Source organism: Harpia harpyja, chromosome 3 (genome assembly GCF_026419915.1).
Source record: "Harpia harpyja isolate bHarHar1 chromosome 3, bHarHar1 primary haplotype, whole genome shotgun sequence".
In the NCBI taxonomy this organism is placed as follows: Eukaryota; Metazoa; Chordata; class Aves; order Accipitriformes; family Accipitridae; genus Harpia; species Harpia harpyja.
This window is the reverse complement of record NC_068942.1, coordinates 67,042,464-67,059,917: the sequence shown is the minus strand read 5'-3', so window position 1 is coordinate 67,059,917 and position 17,454 is coordinate 67,042,464. Positions and strand designations below refer to the sequence as shown.

Here is a 17,454-nt window from a genome sequence, read left to right as displayed (position 1 = left end):
ATGCTCCCTTCACTCCCCCCGAGAGCATGGGGGACAACATGGCCAACAGCCAGGCACAGGGAAGAGGCGGCTGTGTGCTCACAGGCTGAATTTGGTTTCTCTGAAGATTTGCTACAGCATTGTCAATGACAAGCAGACATCTCACAGCCTCTCGCTTTCCATCTCACTTTAGCGCTCCCAAATTCATGGGAGAAGCAGTCTGATGCACAAGAGTTACGCGGTGAGAGGTGGTCTCGGTTTACAAAAGATATACGAATGGCCAAAAAATCCAAAAAACAAAATAAATTAAAAAAAGGCATTCATTGCTGAATACTCTTGAATACTCTGCTGATTCACATAGCATAGTTTTATGAGCCAGGTCTCAGCCTCCTGCAGCCGGCGCTCCCTCTTGCTGAGCAGTTTTGATTGTCCATGGGATGGCATCCCCAGGGCGGATCAGCACCGGCGGGGAGGCAGGGCTGAGGGCTCCAGCTGCCCGGACACAGATTTGGGGCTGGACTCCATATGTAGGGGATGGCCACCTCAGGGAGGAAACCATGAAGCTGGGGTTAAAGCACAAGAGTTGTGGGGATTTTTGCTGGCCCTGAGAGGTACCGTCTATCTTTGTGAAAGTAGGTGGAGAAATAGGAAAACATAACTGAAGAAATCAAAGAGCAGTGAGAATCTTTATTTGATACCGTCTACCACATACACAAGGGCTACTGATGATTGAGAGAGTTGGTCTGAACATTGTAATTCGGGTAGTTTTCAGTGAGATGGTGATAATTCAACAAAAAGGTTGGGTTTTTTTCTCCACAGAATTTCTTTGATGCCAATAAAAATTCATTCGGGAAAAAGGTGGGCAAAGTATTATAGCTTTTTGGAACTGAGTTTTGATTTTAATCTGAAACAACTTTTCAGTCTGAAATTAATCTTCTATTAAGAAAAGGAAAACAGCCGAAACAAAACATGTTTAAAATATATAAAACCAAATTGCAACAGACAGTTGTTTCTAAATGCCATTCTGTGACAATCTCTGAGCTGCTGAGGGTTTTTCCTGGTTTCAGCTGGGACAGAGCTAATTTTCTTCCTAGTAGCTGGTATAGTGTTATGTCTTGGATTCAGTATGAGAAGAATGTTGATCAGACACTGATGTTTTCAGTTGTTGCTAAGCTGTGTTTACATTAAATCAAGGATTTTTCAGCTTCTCATGCCCAGCCAGCAAGAAGGCTGGAGGGGCACAAGAAGTTGGGAGGGGACACAGCCAGGACAGCTGACCCAAACTGGCCAAAGGGGTATTCCATACTGTGTGATGACATCCCCAGTATATAAACTGGGGGGATTTGGCCTGGGGGGGATTGGTGCTCAGGAACTAACTGGGCATTGGTTGGCGAGTGGTGAGCAATCGCATTGTGCATCACTTGTTTTGTGTATTCCAATCCTTTTATTAGTATTGTCATTTTTTTATTGTTATTATTATCATTATTAGTTTCTTCCTTTCTGTTCTGTTAAACTGTTCTTATCTCAACCCATGAGTTTTTTCTTTTTTTTTTCTGATTCTCTCCCCCATCCCACTGGGCGGGGTGGAAGTGAGTGAGCGGCTGCATGGTGCTTAGTTGCTGGCTGGGGTTAAACCATGACAGGGTTTTGCTTTAGCTCAGGTCAGAAATAATTTCAAAGAATAACAAATACTCAGTGGGTAGAAAAAGCATTTTTTTCAGCATCTCTGATGACGGGAAGTCACAGGAGTGGTAGGAAAGCCCCATGTTTGGGTGTTTTAACACCCAAATACAACAGCAAGGGGTCTGTGTTGAGTCATGCTAGCGTTTGGCTACTGCCTTGCTAATAGCTCTGGTGTTATTTTACATCTTTGCACCAATGGAACCAGGCACATTAGCAATGGTGATATTTCAAATTTTGGAAAGTTAATTGCCTGAGTATTAGTGCCTTTCATCAAGTATGAAGGACACCGGGCACTTGGTCTGTCAGGGTGCACCGAGGGCTGTTGCCCCACGGGGGAAGGTCAGCCAGGAGCTGAGAACCGTCCATGGTCATCAGATTTTTTGTCTTGCTCTGTAAATTGCAAAGACGGTGCAATGCACTGCTTCAAGGAGTTTGACAGCTGAACTCTTTTTTCTAAAATCAAAAGAATCTAATCTTGTAGGACTGTCATACTCAGCACAGTATTGAGGTCACTTGGGGCTGGCCATACAAATTGGCTCGAGAAGTAAGACCCTCTGTTTTCTGTAAATGGCCATACACTTTCTACCTAAACTTGTAGTGAGGTTTACATAACTGTATATTGCTCTAAGGATGTGGTTATATTTCTTTTCTTGATCTTTAAAACAGGAGATCAGTATGTACTAGGAAGAGGCTTATAAAACCTAAAAAGCAACAAAGGATGCAAAATCCATTTGCTAGTGTTTGCACAGCTTAGTGAAACTGTACATAAATATTATTATACAATCAAATAGAAATATGATAAAGCCACTAATAATTTAGTGTGTTGGCTGAAGGTGAATCATATAAAGGAAAATGTAAAACATTCAGCACAGATTTTTTTGAAGCAGTTTAGGGAAATGCCTAGTTTCTCATGGAAGATATAGTTTGAATATTCCTCCATCGTCTTGATTCTTCATTGGTTATATTAGGCAGGCTTTAGCACCATTCTCATCAATCATAGTCTCAAACAGATCAGCTGAAAATAAGGTCAATGGGGCAAAGAGAAATATCTCATTGTACAGGAAATTTTGTATTTTTCCCTGTTTGATTAGTTGCATTGTTGCTATAGCTGAATTGTCAGCTAACTCTCAGCTAATGCCCCAAACCTGCAAATACATATTCATATGCATATTAATGGTAAAGGAGCTTAGACGCTTAGTCTGAGTTATGTACATGCATAGTCTTAGCAGTGTGACCATCTAAATTATGGCCTGGTGTGTATTATGCAATGTCAGCAGGGGTGTAAGAAAGATAGTTGTGTGGTCGCACTTTTGAGTTTCAATCTGCTAAAAATGTATATGTCTGACACTGTTTTCTTTTAGCTAATGCAAACATTTCATATGCTTCTCTGTTTGCTGACATTTCTTTGAAAATGCACAGCTCTAAATGATGAACCTTTGTCCCACAGAATTCCTTTAGGCTCCAAAAATAATGGTTTCAAATTATTATAAAAATACTGCTAACAATGTGCACTGGATGCAAAGAAAACCACTGACTGACTTTTCCTGCCCACAATAACAAATTAATAAAACATTGACAATGTCATCTTCATTCTTTCCTTATGCATCCATTACCAACATTTTTGCATTAGCCATCATTATTACAAAAATAAGAATAATATCTGCAAAACTAAAATTGAATTGATTGGTAAGGGAAAAAAAAGCAGCACATTAAAATTTGAAAACATATATAGTAAATTTTAATCCATATCTTAAATTCACAAAGCCAGAATTATTTATAAAGCCTTTCCCATTGAGTTTGCAGGAACTAAAGGTGAGATATCATGCCCCTGCTACAGCAACATTTTATTACATTTACCCACCATCAGTATCAATCCACCATAATACCGTTGCCCCTCAAGAAGGTAGGTGAGTAAAAGTACTGTCTCCAAAGCAGCCAGCCTCCTCTGCACCAACTCTGGCTCACTGTGGCTCCCATCTGGTGTCCCTTGCTAATGCTAGTCCGTTAACACCTTGCTGCCAGAGAGACTGACAATGGCTGAGACTTGTTATGGTGAGACCTTCATGATATCAAGGCCAGATTAAGATATCAGGGCCTTTAATCTATTCCTGAAGACCCGGCTCCAGGAGGCATGTGAGTATAACAAAGTTTCAGCATCAGAAAACAAGTCTGCCTGAGTCTAACTGGTGACTGAGCCTGTGGAGAACCCAGAGACCAGGTAATAAACTTGCATTTCCCAGACTATGTACGACGATGGGAGGGAAAAGGGTCCCCATCAGCACTCCAGGCAAGTGACCTGGTTGTTGTCAGCAAGAAATGGCTGCTCCTGCTGCTACCTCTGCCTTGCAGGAGGGACTTTGCTCCCTATTCTAGGAGCTTAGGGAAGCGCAAAGCTGTTTTCTTCACCCAGATGGAAGGAAGCTCTGCAGCTGCCAAGAGGGTCAGGAGTGGTGCATGGATCACCTTAAGCTGAATTTGTACTGGTTGCAGAAGAAGGGATCCCGGTGCTGTGAACACAGCTAAGTACCTTCCATGAACAAAGCAGGATGTCCTTTCACTCTACAGAGCTTGACTTGGGATCCAGACTTTGGTACAAAACCCTGCTGTAGGGGCCAGTTACAGCCCAAACCCACCCCCCTCGCAGTCACGGATACTCTGTCAGTGAGAGACTACACGTGGAGGACTGCGTGCCATGGGCATGACGCAGGGCAGGCACATTCCTGGACAAACAAGCACCTTTCTAGGTAACGGCTACATTATGTAAAGTTGTATCATTGGAAACAGTTGGGTGCTTTCAACCCTACAAATTGCCTTTCACCATCTGAGTCCCCAGGTGAAATTCAAATAAGCAAACCTAACACTTAAGACAAGGAGAGTCTTATTGGATACCAGATGGTTCATATGTAGGTAAATTCAGATGGATGCATGTAGGATTTCAGCCTGGCGTGGAGGTTTCCACGCTGAACAGGTTTTGTTTCTCTTGGATCAGTGGTGGGGAAGGAAAGCTACACTGAGTGTATAAGACTCTTTGGGAAGACCCTCCAAAAAGCACAACCAGGCACAGAAGCAGTGCACGTTCTGCAGGGTGTCTGCAGGGTATCTGCTGGAAAGAAAGTTGAACAGCATTTTTTGTTGTTGACTGCATAATGTACTATTCCTTACATTTTTAAGTCTTTGTAAATCTGTGCATTCTGCTCCAAAGAAGACAAAGCCTCTCAGTAAACAAGAGGGGCTTACATATATGTGCAGTGTGTTCCTGGGCTGCCAAAACATGCTCTTGGGAAGCAAGCCAGAGTCACTCGGAGGCCTGGTCGGTGTTTTCTTTGGAAGGTTGCTGCTGGAAATTGCTGCTGAAACATTTTCAATGAGGTTCTTTCTTTCAATTAGACATATTTCTTCCAGAAACTTTCCAAGGAACAATAATATTTTTTCTCCAAAATACTGGCTAGCCAGACACAAAGTACTCCAGCCAAGCCTCAAACTATTTAATTAGTAAATTTTGCAGTGCTGCCTTCCTGGAGTTTTAATTCAGTTACTTTTTATCCCAGTTCCCCTCTCTGGATGCAGTTCTCTGCTTATGCCACAGTGCACTCTGAAACGTCAATTCTCGCTCAGAAACAATGAGACCTCCTGACACAGATGAGACCCTGGGGCATGTGGGATGAGCTCCAGGATATAAATTAAATGGAAATATAAGACACTTGGACTTAAGCAATGCTTCATACTAAAGTTTTATCATGATGTAACTGAAGATTTTTTGTATTTGGAGGTCTACTGAATCAAAATTTTACTTGTGGGCCAGGGGAGGGATGGGGCTGGGAATTCAACCAGCAAAGTATCCCCTAGATTATCAGACAATAACGTAAAGATGATTACTGATTGTCCTTAAAATAATAAAACTCTGTCCCATAGTAGACCTTTACACCACTATAAACCAAAACAGCAACTTCCAGAGGCTCCCAGGCTGGGTACATGTAAAAAACTCTCTTAAGGTGTGATGAGCCACACACTGCTGTGGAGGTGCAAGCAGAAGGAGGAAAAGGTACATAATTGAAAAAAAATGCCCTGTCAGCCAGCACACAAGAAGATATATTCCTGTATAAAGGCATGATTTCTGAGATGATGAGTTTTCAGTGGCAGTTATAGGAACAAGGGATGAGAGCGGCTACCTATCTTTCTTCTTTCTCCTCACTTTGTTGCGTGCATAATGTGATTTAGATAGTTTTATCTTCTTCTTTCGTGAAAGCCTTCTGTACCCACCACACAACACACCAGACACTAGCAGGGAGCGTGTCACCTTCCTGTCACCTGAGGAAAATATTTTTCACTCCCATAACACAAACTATTAAACTACATAGGATAATTTAAAAATACAATGGTATTTCTAGTTGACAGAAGCAGAAGGTGATGTTTTCATATCTTATTAAGATATTGGATATTAAATACCTTCTACTCAAATGCAAACATGAAAGTTCCTGTCACTAAAGGAGTAATATTTTATTTTAAAAAATTTATTTTGGAAACTATTTACATTACCTACAAGTCAAGCCAAAAATGAGACTATCAGCTTTTTCCTTGCCAAAACAGATTTACCATTCAGCACCTGTAATGAGAAGTTTTGTTCAACTATTTATACTGCAGTTACTGACTGTAAGGTATCCATGATATATATGTTACCTATTTGAATATTTCTTATAGATGCATGCTGAAAACTGCTCACATAAAAAAGCATGAGGGTAATTTGGCTCCAGCTGGCATTCAGCCGAAAGCAGGCCTGCGTGCGGCTGCCTGGGTAGGCATATTTTCAGATCGTTGTATAAAACATTTCCCTTCCACAGTCATTCTTGAAGACATACTTTTCCCATATCAGTGTTCATGAATACCAAATAAAAGGTAAAGAAATTTCCCTTGAAGGAAACACTTCATCTTTATTTAAATGAATACTTAATGAATCTACTTAAGAAGTACTTGCCCTAGGATATTTCTAGAACTATCTGTGAACAGAAACCTGTAAAATTAAAATACTGTTAAACTTTTTATGGAATGGGATAAACTATTCTTCCTGTTTCAGGCTGCAATGAAAGTCCTGTGGCAAAGCACACAGTACACGGCTGCTGATGGCGCAGAGAGGTAGGCACCTGGATACACTGCCTACGCTAAGACTAACAGGCAAAGTACAGCACGCCTATGGTTGGAAAGTCTTCCCCTAACGGGTCTTCTCTTGGGAAAGGCAGAGTAAACACAGAGCCCTTAGGCTTTTTGATCCACCAGTTCAGCTTAAGCACATTTGGGCTATTTGCAGTGCCTGTCGGTGAAGACACTGGCCTATGTCTGAAGGAATGCAACTGTGATAAGCAGCAAAAGTTGCTACTTTACTTTAGGGGGTTGGGGGGGTTATATGCTTTTTTACAATGCAGAGCTTTAATTTGTAATATTAATAGAAGTATTTAATGAAATTTCATTCATTAAGCATCTTCATGCCCACAAGATGATGACAGGTATTATCCTTTGACAAAGAGAGAGGCAAAGAAAAATCAGGCATCAGGGCTCATCTCTTGACTCGGTCACTGCCCCTTCCCAGGCTTCCCCTCTAGAAGATGGGTAGAAGCCTCAGGCAGATTGCTTTGGTGTTTGCTGGAGAAGGAGTAGGAGACGTTCAAGAGAACATCTGCAGAGAGGATCCTGCCAACAGGAGCGACAGGCTGGAGTTAGCCAGGTGGCTGGTGTGCTCTGGGACATGAGTGCCAATGCTATTGGCCCATGCTGTGATCAGCTGTAGTTCAACCAGAAGAGAAAATGCAGAGTGAAGGTAACTATATTTTAGCCATGGTTTTTTTTCATTCAAGATGATCAAAAAGCAGAGTTTGCTAATTCCTTGGAACTACCAGTAAATAACTACAAATTAAAACCCAAGATCAGCCTCACTCAGCTCCACTGAACAGTGCCACTAACATTTCTCACCCTCTGTAAGACCTGCAGCACTACCAGCACCATCCAAACACAAATGTTTCTTCAACCACACCAGCATGCTGGGCACCCTCTTTCTGTGCCATCCTCTGCTTGTTCAAACCTGTGCTCATTTTCTCACCTCTCTCACCCTGTCATGTTTTCATTAACATGAGATTATTTTTGCTCTTTTTTCCTTCAGTCTTCATATTGGATTTCATTTTAACTTATTTACTGACCTTTTCCTTTCACCTAATGGTTTTGTTACTGAATGTACAATACCACAAGAGACTAAACACCTCTGTTTATGAGACGTGCCCCTCAGGGTTTTCCAGGCTTGCTTTTATATCCTGCAATGAAATTCTGTATTTTTGAGACCAGTCCTAGCACTTGGGAACCAGTGAAAAGCTCATTACTGGTTCCAGAGGGACAGGACTGATCACCAAAATCAATGAGACTCTAGGTTCAAACTTTTTACAGCTCCAGCTGACTTCAATAGCAATGCCCCCTGTGTATCTGAGGACGCAATCCAAACCACAAGTCAGTAAACAATTAATTGACCTATTTTTTAAGAGGATATGTCAGACCTAATGGGCAACGTACTTAGACAGCTTGAGGCACAATTGAGGTCTCATATTTTTAATGCTTCATATATTTATAGGTACTGAACTCTGAAGAAAAATGGTGATCATCATCATCATTGTACATTCCTGTCAAAAACACAAGTCAGAGAATTTCACTGCACTGACCTCAGTTAAAGCACGTCAGAGAAGCATAAAGGGTTAATGATCCTCACATTTAAAATATACTCTGTATTTACAGTCTGGATTTCACTTAAGCCCCTCACCACAGGCTCTCTAAATTTTTCTTTTCGGCTGCATAAACCTCTGCTTGCTTCTTTCACTATAAGTACTTAGACAGTGTGACCAGATTTGGAAAGCCATAAATTCTGTGAATTTTATAATATTTTGTGAGATGCTTCAATATTCCTTTCATTTGCTTTTTTTTTTTAAACTATAAATAGAGCCTTCTTTCTGCAACCAGTCTCCAAAGGTCACCTTACAATGTTTTGCTATTTCCCGTATTAAGCAGCAATGCTTTTCAGCTGACATTCCAACTTCAAGTCATGCATATGAGCATGATGTGAGCTTGCTTCAGACCACAGTGAGAGGGCTGCAAACAAGACTGCTGTATAATTTCTGAGAAAAATAACATCCATTGTCAAAAAGGGCACTTCATCAAACAAAATTTAGCTGCATGAATACAAGTGTCTCCAAATATTTGGTTCATGCTAAAAATATAGCACATTTATTAAAAATATATATTTATAAACATTAGTATGAACAGACACAGATGTTAAGCAAATGAGAGAGGAAAAATAACCATGTAATGTATTTCTCCCAACATTTTATCAGGTTTAGGCAGACCTTGCTCAATGGAATTGGTTTTTTCATGATTGCACCATATGTTCATTCTAAATAAAAAGCTTGTCAAATTCAATGTAAGTAAAAGCAAAACCAAGAGAAAAAAATCATTTGACCTAACGGACACGTGATCTGTGCTATGAAGCTATCTTTGAGTTCAATCTTTGCGGGTATAGAGTATACATTTCTATTTGTATATAGTGTACAGTTTCTTTCTTCTCTTTTTTTTTTAAATTGTGTTAAAACAACATATCCCTGGTGGTTTTCTTCAAAGCTACAACTTACATCATTGCAGTCATTTTCCCCAAAACTGAAAACCAAACTGAAAGGAAGAGGGCAGGACAGAAGAGTTAAGCTTGTTACTGTGTGAAAAAGTCTTGTTAAATTAATTGTGCTTCAGCCTTTGCTGCCTGCAGGCAGTGCTTTTATGATGTGTTAATATAATACAGAGTCAATTCTGATTAAACAACTTGTCAATAGTCAGCAATGTTTGTCGTCACTCTTAATGGCCGTTTTATCTGGTCTATTTTCATGCCTCCTAGTTTACAGTGTTGTGTAAATATACACAAAAATGATCACAATGAGGTTCAGAATTGTCCCAATAATTCCAAGCATTGCCAAGATGGTTTCTTCTTTGCTTTCCTTTTCTTGACTGCCTTTATCTTCTTCATTTCCACTAGTGATTACCATCTTGGTGGCCAGTTTCTTTATCCTCCCCTTCAGGATAACCTAGATTTAGGAAGGAAAACATCAAAATGGATTGTTAGTTTGAGTTTCCAAACTCATATTAATAGTGGAGCCAATTGCAGAATTTTTGCCCCATAACGTGTTATATTAAGAATTCACTTTAAAAGGATTAATATTTTTACTAGCAATTTAGTAAATGCTTGATTAAAATGATAGTTCAGCTAGCCTGTAGATTACTTATAACCCTCCATAACACACTCTGCTTATGTGCCAGCAATCATTCATAACACACATAACTCATCTGCAATGTCATTATAAAACTGGTTAGAAATGTACCAGTGAGGTGTGCCTCCACCGGCGCCAGTGGGAACTTTGTCTGCATTAGGACTGCAGGAGACCATCTTGTCAAGTTGCAGATACCCTAGATTTACACTTCAGTACCAAGAAGCAAGTGGGTGAGGGAAATAAAACTGGGAAGATCTCGTTTATTTTAATAGGCAAAATCACCAAAGACAAAGGCATTTTGTCTCCTGGCAAGAAGGAAGACAGCAGTGACTTCCTAATAAATAATTCAAAATAAAAGCAAAACCAAAATAACATCCATCTTGGCTTTTATTTTCCTCATTCTTAATGTACAATGAAAAGTTACTTGCAGTGCAGTGAGCTGAAGTGTATTGATCTGCCTGCAGGGAGAATACAACCATTACCCAAGCAGCTGCCCCAGCCTCTGAACTGCTTAAAAAAAGAAGATTCTTCAAATGTGGGACCAGCCCTGACTCCTGGCACTGCTGGAGCCACAAACAAAAAAGCTGCCTTTGATAAGAAAATCTTTATGGTTGTAATTTTTTTATAAACTTTGGGAATAAAAGATAAGTAATTGATGTAAACCACTTGAGTAAGTAACTCTTGACAAGACAATGGAATAGAAGGAACAAATTGACCTAAAACTAGGAACCAGAAACTTTAGTGGGCTGGTTGCCCAAGAAGCTTGGCTATACTGCATGAAAACAAGCCCTCTAGGTGAACTTAACTAATTATAATATGAAGACCACACCTCTAGAAGTTAGGATACCAGCCTCCACCTGAAGACCCTCACCCACTGAGCTTGCACAGTAAAATTAAAAGATGCTGCACCTTTAAATGAAGACGAGGCACTATACACCAATCAGCTTTAAGGTATGGAATTATGGGCACCAGCAAAAGGTTGATAAACAATGTGTATGGTAATTATGCTAATTTAAAATGTATAAATGAATGACTGGTTTAGTGCTGGGTGTGCTAGCTTTGCAGAGATACCCCCTAGCACCCCTTCCTGTGCAGAACTGGCAATAAACAGCTAATACCTCAACTCTGTGTGCTATTGGCTTGCACACCGGGTGAACGATCCCACAAGTTTTGGGACAACACCTTGGTCTTCCAGCCAGGTGCTGACACCTGGGTAAACATGGGATTGTTCAAATTAGAAATGGATAAATTGTATTTATCCGTGCTTATCTAATGCTGCAAATTCTAATCTCACAGGCAAACCAGAGTGCCCCAGAAAACTGAAAAAGTTTGGCTGGTTTCCCAAAGCCAACTGATCTGCCAACAGCTGGGTTCAGGCGATGCCCTGCTCTTGTCTACCAAGCTGTAAACCATATCCCATGATGTTTCTGCTGCAGGAAGCAGTGGTAGGATGTAGTAAAAAATGCTCCCCAACAGCTCCTACTTATAAGAGGTGTTTGGCTGGAGGAGAAAGGGGGCACAGGCACTTCCCCACTCCTCCCTCCGCTAACCTGCACAGCAAAACCGCTAGATCCCATGCAGCATGGATGTTCAGGGTGGGGAGGGCCCCCTGAGAACAGGCCACCACCTGCGTGGGCACACGTCCCCCCCAGCAGGTATCACCAGAGGGGAGCCCTGACCTGCAGCTCTACCGAGCTCCTGGGCTGCGCAGCCACGGAGCAGCGACCAGACTACCGAAAAAAAAAGATGGAAAGGAGTGGGAGAGGTGAGGAAATCCTGTGACGGAGAGACTGAGAGGGAAAACAGAGAATCCAGACGAAACAACCTGTATTTTGTCACACCTGCAAGTTGTTCATATATAGGACAGCGAGCAACTGCTGGCAACTTCCTAGAACGGGTGTTGTGTTGAATCCCAGCAGGTACAAGTGATTAGCGGTGAGCAAGGCAGAAGCGGGGGTCTGCGGAGGTGCCACTGGCCTTTATACTTACACTTGCATTAGCATTTATGTGTTTTGCCTTAGCATCATCAAGTGATTCAGAGGAAAACAAGAACAAGGGAGTCAGTAACCCGAGGGTACCCATGGCAGACGCAAGTCAACGGGAGCAGGGGGCACCAGGCAGAGGGGTACAGCATCAGACATCAGAGCATGCTCATCCAGCAGGTCTTCAATTAACTTGCCCCAGGAGAGCAAAACTTCAGAGGCACCAGGTACCTCCCAGGGATGCTAGCTCCTGCTGCCCTCCCCCTTCCAGCCCTCAGAAACTCCCTGATCCCCACAGTTCCTCCAGCTACGGCCACCTGAACTCCTCCTGCAGGTCCTACCTCTTCTAGCAGCAGAAGGGTTTTGTCATATTTGCCCCCAGCTGGTGTCCAGAGGAGGGCTTGGTTGCATCTGGCAGGTACCCTCCCTATCTTACTAATTGCCATCATGCAGTCAGTGATACCTTAACAAGCAAATTGGCTCTGGGAATTCACAGGACAATTCCTACCAAAGTCATTTACATTAACCTCACAGCCCAAGCACATCCACTCTATGTGGCATCAGATCACAAACCCACATCCCAAGCTATGACGTGCAGCCATTACTTCACCCGCAAAGCCATGAGTCATTCAGGTATTGTATTCTTTTCCCCTTCAGTAACTGGGAGGTTTTCCCTCTGGCCACATATTTGCATTTCACTGTTTATTTGAAAAATCAAGTGGGATCACAAATACAATCTGATAAAATCCCAGGCCTGGAATGCAAGGATTTGAGGGGAGGGTGAAGTCCTTGCTGGCTGTCTCCCACAAGAGCCGAATGGTCTTGATTCACCACTCTGGCTTCCACAGAAATATGGTCATACCCAAGCATCTTGTGGGTCAAGCGCTTCTGGCTCTGAAAAAAGCCAGAGAAGGTACAGTGGGCCTGTCTGCATGCTATGGTTTGGGCAGAGTTTCCCATTCACATCAACATAAACCCACACAGAGTAGTGCAGAGCCCCAGGTGTGGTTGGTTTGCACATGCACTGCACCCGCTGACACTCTTAACTTTGGCGTGGTGACTCTGCCCCACATGAGCTAGACAATCCTGTTTCTAGGATTAATGTGAACAGAGGCAGCATGGGGGTACCTGAAACCCTCTTATTAACATTCTCAGTCTTTTCTTAATAAATCCAAACTGTGCAGCATTAAGTTAGTGTCAGACTCCTTCCTGCAGGATGCTAGATCCTAAAATTAACATAAATCTAAAAAGTAACTAAATAAATCACAAAAGAAAAAAAAACATATCAACAGCTATTAGATATAAAGACAAAGCCTCTGGCTTAGGAAATCCTTGAGTTGTGAATTTTTTGGAAGCTAAGAAAGTATTCTGGGGAAGTACCACCACATCCTTGCCTTGTTATTAAAGTCTTTCCCAGGCATCCTTTACTGGTTACTGAGAGAGAGGGGGTCCCTGGGCTGCACGATCTCTGATCCGGGGCTGTACAGTCACTCTTCTCTTTGCAAGTTCTAATTATTAGCAAGGAGACACTGAGTGCTTTCAAATCCAAACACCGCCAACGCAACTCAGGCTGCCAGATTATTTCTATCCCACTAAGGGGTCTTAACTGAGGGAGAAGGTCCTCAGTGTGTTGCAGTGAAATATGCAAGGAGAAGCTGGTGACCAGGACATGATGAACATGAAAGAACAACAAGGAGGCAACAGCAGCTGAGAGTTTATACATGGGCTGATGCACAGTGTGATTTGTTGGAGGTCATCTCTGTTGCTCCAGCCACGCCTATGTGCTGTATTTGGCTCACGCTATGATGATGTGGCCTGCATGAACTACATCCTTTTTGGATGAAACTACGCCCAAAGATGTGCTCCAGGAACTCTTCATGTGCTATAAAAACAGTAAAAGAAATTTCAGTCCATGGCAGCAGGGTTCCAGAAAAAAGCTAGTCTGAAGTAAAACCCCCAAAGCATGCTTAGTGTGGAAACTGGCACCATTAGTTTCGCTGGAGGGACGGCTCCAGCGGGTCCACTCTGCTCACTATTTTATACATCACCTAAACTATGAGGGAGAAAGAACACAATGGGCTTGGTATTAAGAGGCGTTTAACATTCAAACAGGACAAGACTGGGACCAAATACAATTATATTAGTACTTTGCCAAATATAGCACTGTTGAAATCAAGGTAAGTGTTGACTTTGAACTGTGAGGAGACCAGAATCAAAATTACTTCTCCACATTTAAGGACTGACCTTGGGAGAAGAGGACCACTCTCCTAATGGGAGACTCAAGCCTTTAACCTTCACAGGTCTGACACTCAGAGCGGTATTTTGGCTGGCTGGGGTTTGTGGGTGTTTTTTGCTACAGGGAAAATATTTGCTGTCAGTTTTAGTATAATTACCCCAATTAAGAAAATAGAAAAGTCTTCTGGCTTTCCGGGTACCTTTTTTCAGCCTTTATTATTCTCTTCTGGAAATTGATTTCATTTATTTGACATTGTTTCATATTTTTAAGATTCTTATGACACATTGCTCCTTTTATATTTTTCTGGTGGGGCTTCACGCTTGTCACAAACACTCCTTTTCTTTACCAAGAACTGCTGCTAGAACTGCTGAGATAGGAGGGATAGAGAGCACTAGATTTACCAGTTCTTTAATAACTATCCTTCTTATTTAATTACCACTTCATTAGGAAAGTGCTTCCCTGCCAGATCAAAATTAATGTTTCCCACTTCTTTTTGTAAAAGTTTCATTATTAACCTAATATCAGCCTTTTGAAAAGATATGTATTCTGAAAAGCTATCCATTAAAAGATATGTATTCCATGTATTCTTCATTGCACAGGGGAGAAAAGCACAGTTCAGTGGTTAGGACACTCCTTGCACTATTCTTGTCCTTGTACTACTGCTGACTTCTTCAGTATCTATGGGTAATCCACTTAGTCTCTCTCCGCCTCAGTTTCTCATCTGTGGGAATCTTTGAAGAACTGCCCAGCCTATGTGAGAAAATGATCCATAACAAAAGTGAGACCACACAAGTACTTCCAAAAGAGGGAGATGCTAACACGAAAAATTGCAAATCCAACAGTGCTATAAAATACACCCACTACCGTCTCCCCAGATCTGTGGGACCTGTTGCACATCACCATCATTGCAAACAGTCCAGTGAACTAGACAAAGCATTTCTAGCAAAAGGAGATAACCCTTACTCATCCCTTCACTCTCGGCGTGAGCAGTGACTGAGCTAAAGGTGATGGCTTGGTGGCAGGGCTTTGGAAAAGGCAGCAGCAAGAGCACGTTTGTGAATTTACTGCAGTATGTTTGTCACATCAAAGATACAAAGCACATCCCTCACAAAGTACCTGCCCCGACATATCTGTCAGTTTTTAAATATGCTGGCACCTTGACTTGCTTTTGAAAAAGTTTTGTAATCTTAAATAATTTCCCTTCTAAGTCATTATTGATGAGCTCCCCAAAGAGGCTGTGAGTGGAGGGTGCAGGCAGCAGAAACAGAGCTCCCGGGAAGTCAGAGGAGGGGAGGACGGTCTGGGCTCTGCTGGGGGCCCTCAGCGCTCCTCCTGATCAGCCCCATGCTGTCAGGTATTATCTGGCACTTTGAAAAACAAGAATGAAAACTTCTGAAAAGCTCCCAGGGTCAGATGCTGAGCTGGTACAAAGCAGCATCCCTCCCCTGAGTTCAGCAGAGCCACCTCCGTTTACACCAGCTGAGGATCTGGCTCCTTGTATTTCATCTAGCTTGAATATCAGCGAGCACAAAGTTTGTATTCTTAATCCATAATCACAGACAATCACCAGCCAAATTGTTTTGATATTTAAACTTGTTTACAGTCCCTAGGCTATTAGTTGTGATGACACATTAAGAGATAAGAGAGCTTTAATTTTCTGAGGATAGTTCCACCCTCTGGGGATAAGAAACACACAGCGGAAACTTGTTTTGATTAGCAAACTGAAGAGGGCATAGAAATCATACAAAGCGGAGTGTGAGTTCAGATGCTGCTGGAGCTGACACCTTCCCTTATCTCACAAAGAAGTGCTCGAATTACCAAGCAGGGAGGAGAGGCTCCTCGAGGATTTAACCCCACTTGACCAAGACAGCCAAATGGAGCTTTGTTCCTTTCCTCCTCACAAGTTTGTAACCTCATTTTCCTCCAAGGGCAGACTTCGGAAAGCTGGGTGCTCAGCAAAAGTCCTGGACAGCCCCCAGGCAGGACGCTGAGCAGGGCGGTGAAGTGGACACTTCACTGCTGCTAGTGGTCTGTGGGAGGAAGGCAAAGTTAGCACACATATTTGTGCTTGTTAGCAGTCCTTTTCCTAAGGATTCCATTGGCATATTCTCACTTCTGTGATGACTTTGTATCCACTCCTGACCCTTGTGCCATTTTGCCTGGCTAAGTCCTCTCCTAAACTCCACTGACTCACCATGTTGCCAGCTATCAGTCAAGATCCTGCTCAGAGAAACCCTGGGGGGTGCAGCGACACACATTTGCATTTATTTTTAGAGTTGGATTTCAGGGAACAGAAAGGCACAATGTAAATGCAAGATGAGGCCAAGAGAAGCTCTGGGGCCATAAGAAGCTTCACTAAAAGCTCATTCAGACACAGCAGCTTGCACAGGCAGTGTGCAGGGTTTATGAATAGCAGGTGAGTTGAAATGGAATGAGCAGAAACTAATATAGGGTAGAAATCAGAAAACCTGAGAAAAATGAAGACCTGCCATAAGAGAAGAGAGAGGGGGGACAAGGAAAGGTGCCCAGGGAGAGGTCTTTCATTAGACGACAAAGATCAGAAAGAGCAGGAATGTGAGCCAGGTTCAATAACACTCCCCAGCAGTGAGCAGAGAGACCAGTGCCTAAAGCAAAGAGATGTCTCAGCGGACAGAGGACACAAGCACTTATGTAGTCCTCAAGCAGGAAAATAAACCCACGTCAGGCTGCTGCTATGCTGACAGGTTTAAGTCAGTGGGAAATACATGCTATTTATAGCACTACAGCCAGGATATTTCCAAAGGTCTCGGCAATGTGAGACCTCCTCTAGAATAAAGGGAAGCACTCAGCAGCAAAGAGGTTATTCTGAGAGGGCAGAATTCAAATAAGAAATGCATTACAGGGCTCATCCTGCTCCCCACCATGGGTCTGATCCAGTTTGTTCTGGCAGCTGTTTTTGTCCCCAGGGAACTCAGAACTCAGAGGAGGCAAAGGACTTGCAGCCAGTTTTATAGTTTTACCTTCCTTCTCCTCATTTATGTCACTGGGACCATGCACAACCCTGAAATGCTCAGGATACCTAAGCTCTCTTATAAAGAGACCAAATATTTTGAATGCAAGTATCCTTATCTTAGAAACAAAGCTATGATCCGTAGCAGAATAATGATCCTTAAATACCAGGCTATTACTACAGGGTCTCCTTTACCTGCCTCCATGCAGGCAGTGCTATCCACAGACTCACTAACAGCCTTCAGCTCCTCCACCTACAGCAAAGTCTCCCATGTCAGGATTCATAAGGCTTCACAAGTCCTAG

The 17,454-nt window shown here is 42.4% G+C and overlaps 1 long non-coding RNA gene across 2 annotated transcripts in view; it reads right to left on the bottom strand.

Annotated features, from left to right (window-relative positions):
- Positions 1–646: 646 nt before the first annotated feature.
- LOC128139937 (uncharacterized) overlaps positions 647–17,454 on the bottom strand; it is a 179,537-nt gene continuing 162,729 nt past the window's right edge. Inside the window, exon 4 of one of the 2 annotated variants that reach the window (XR_008234557.1) lies at positions 647–9,761. This is a non-coding gene — a long non-coding RNA (uncharacterized LOC128139937). The remainder of the gene's footprint in view (positions 9,762–17,454) is intronic. The other variant, XR_008234558.1, reaches the window with a different exon arrangement.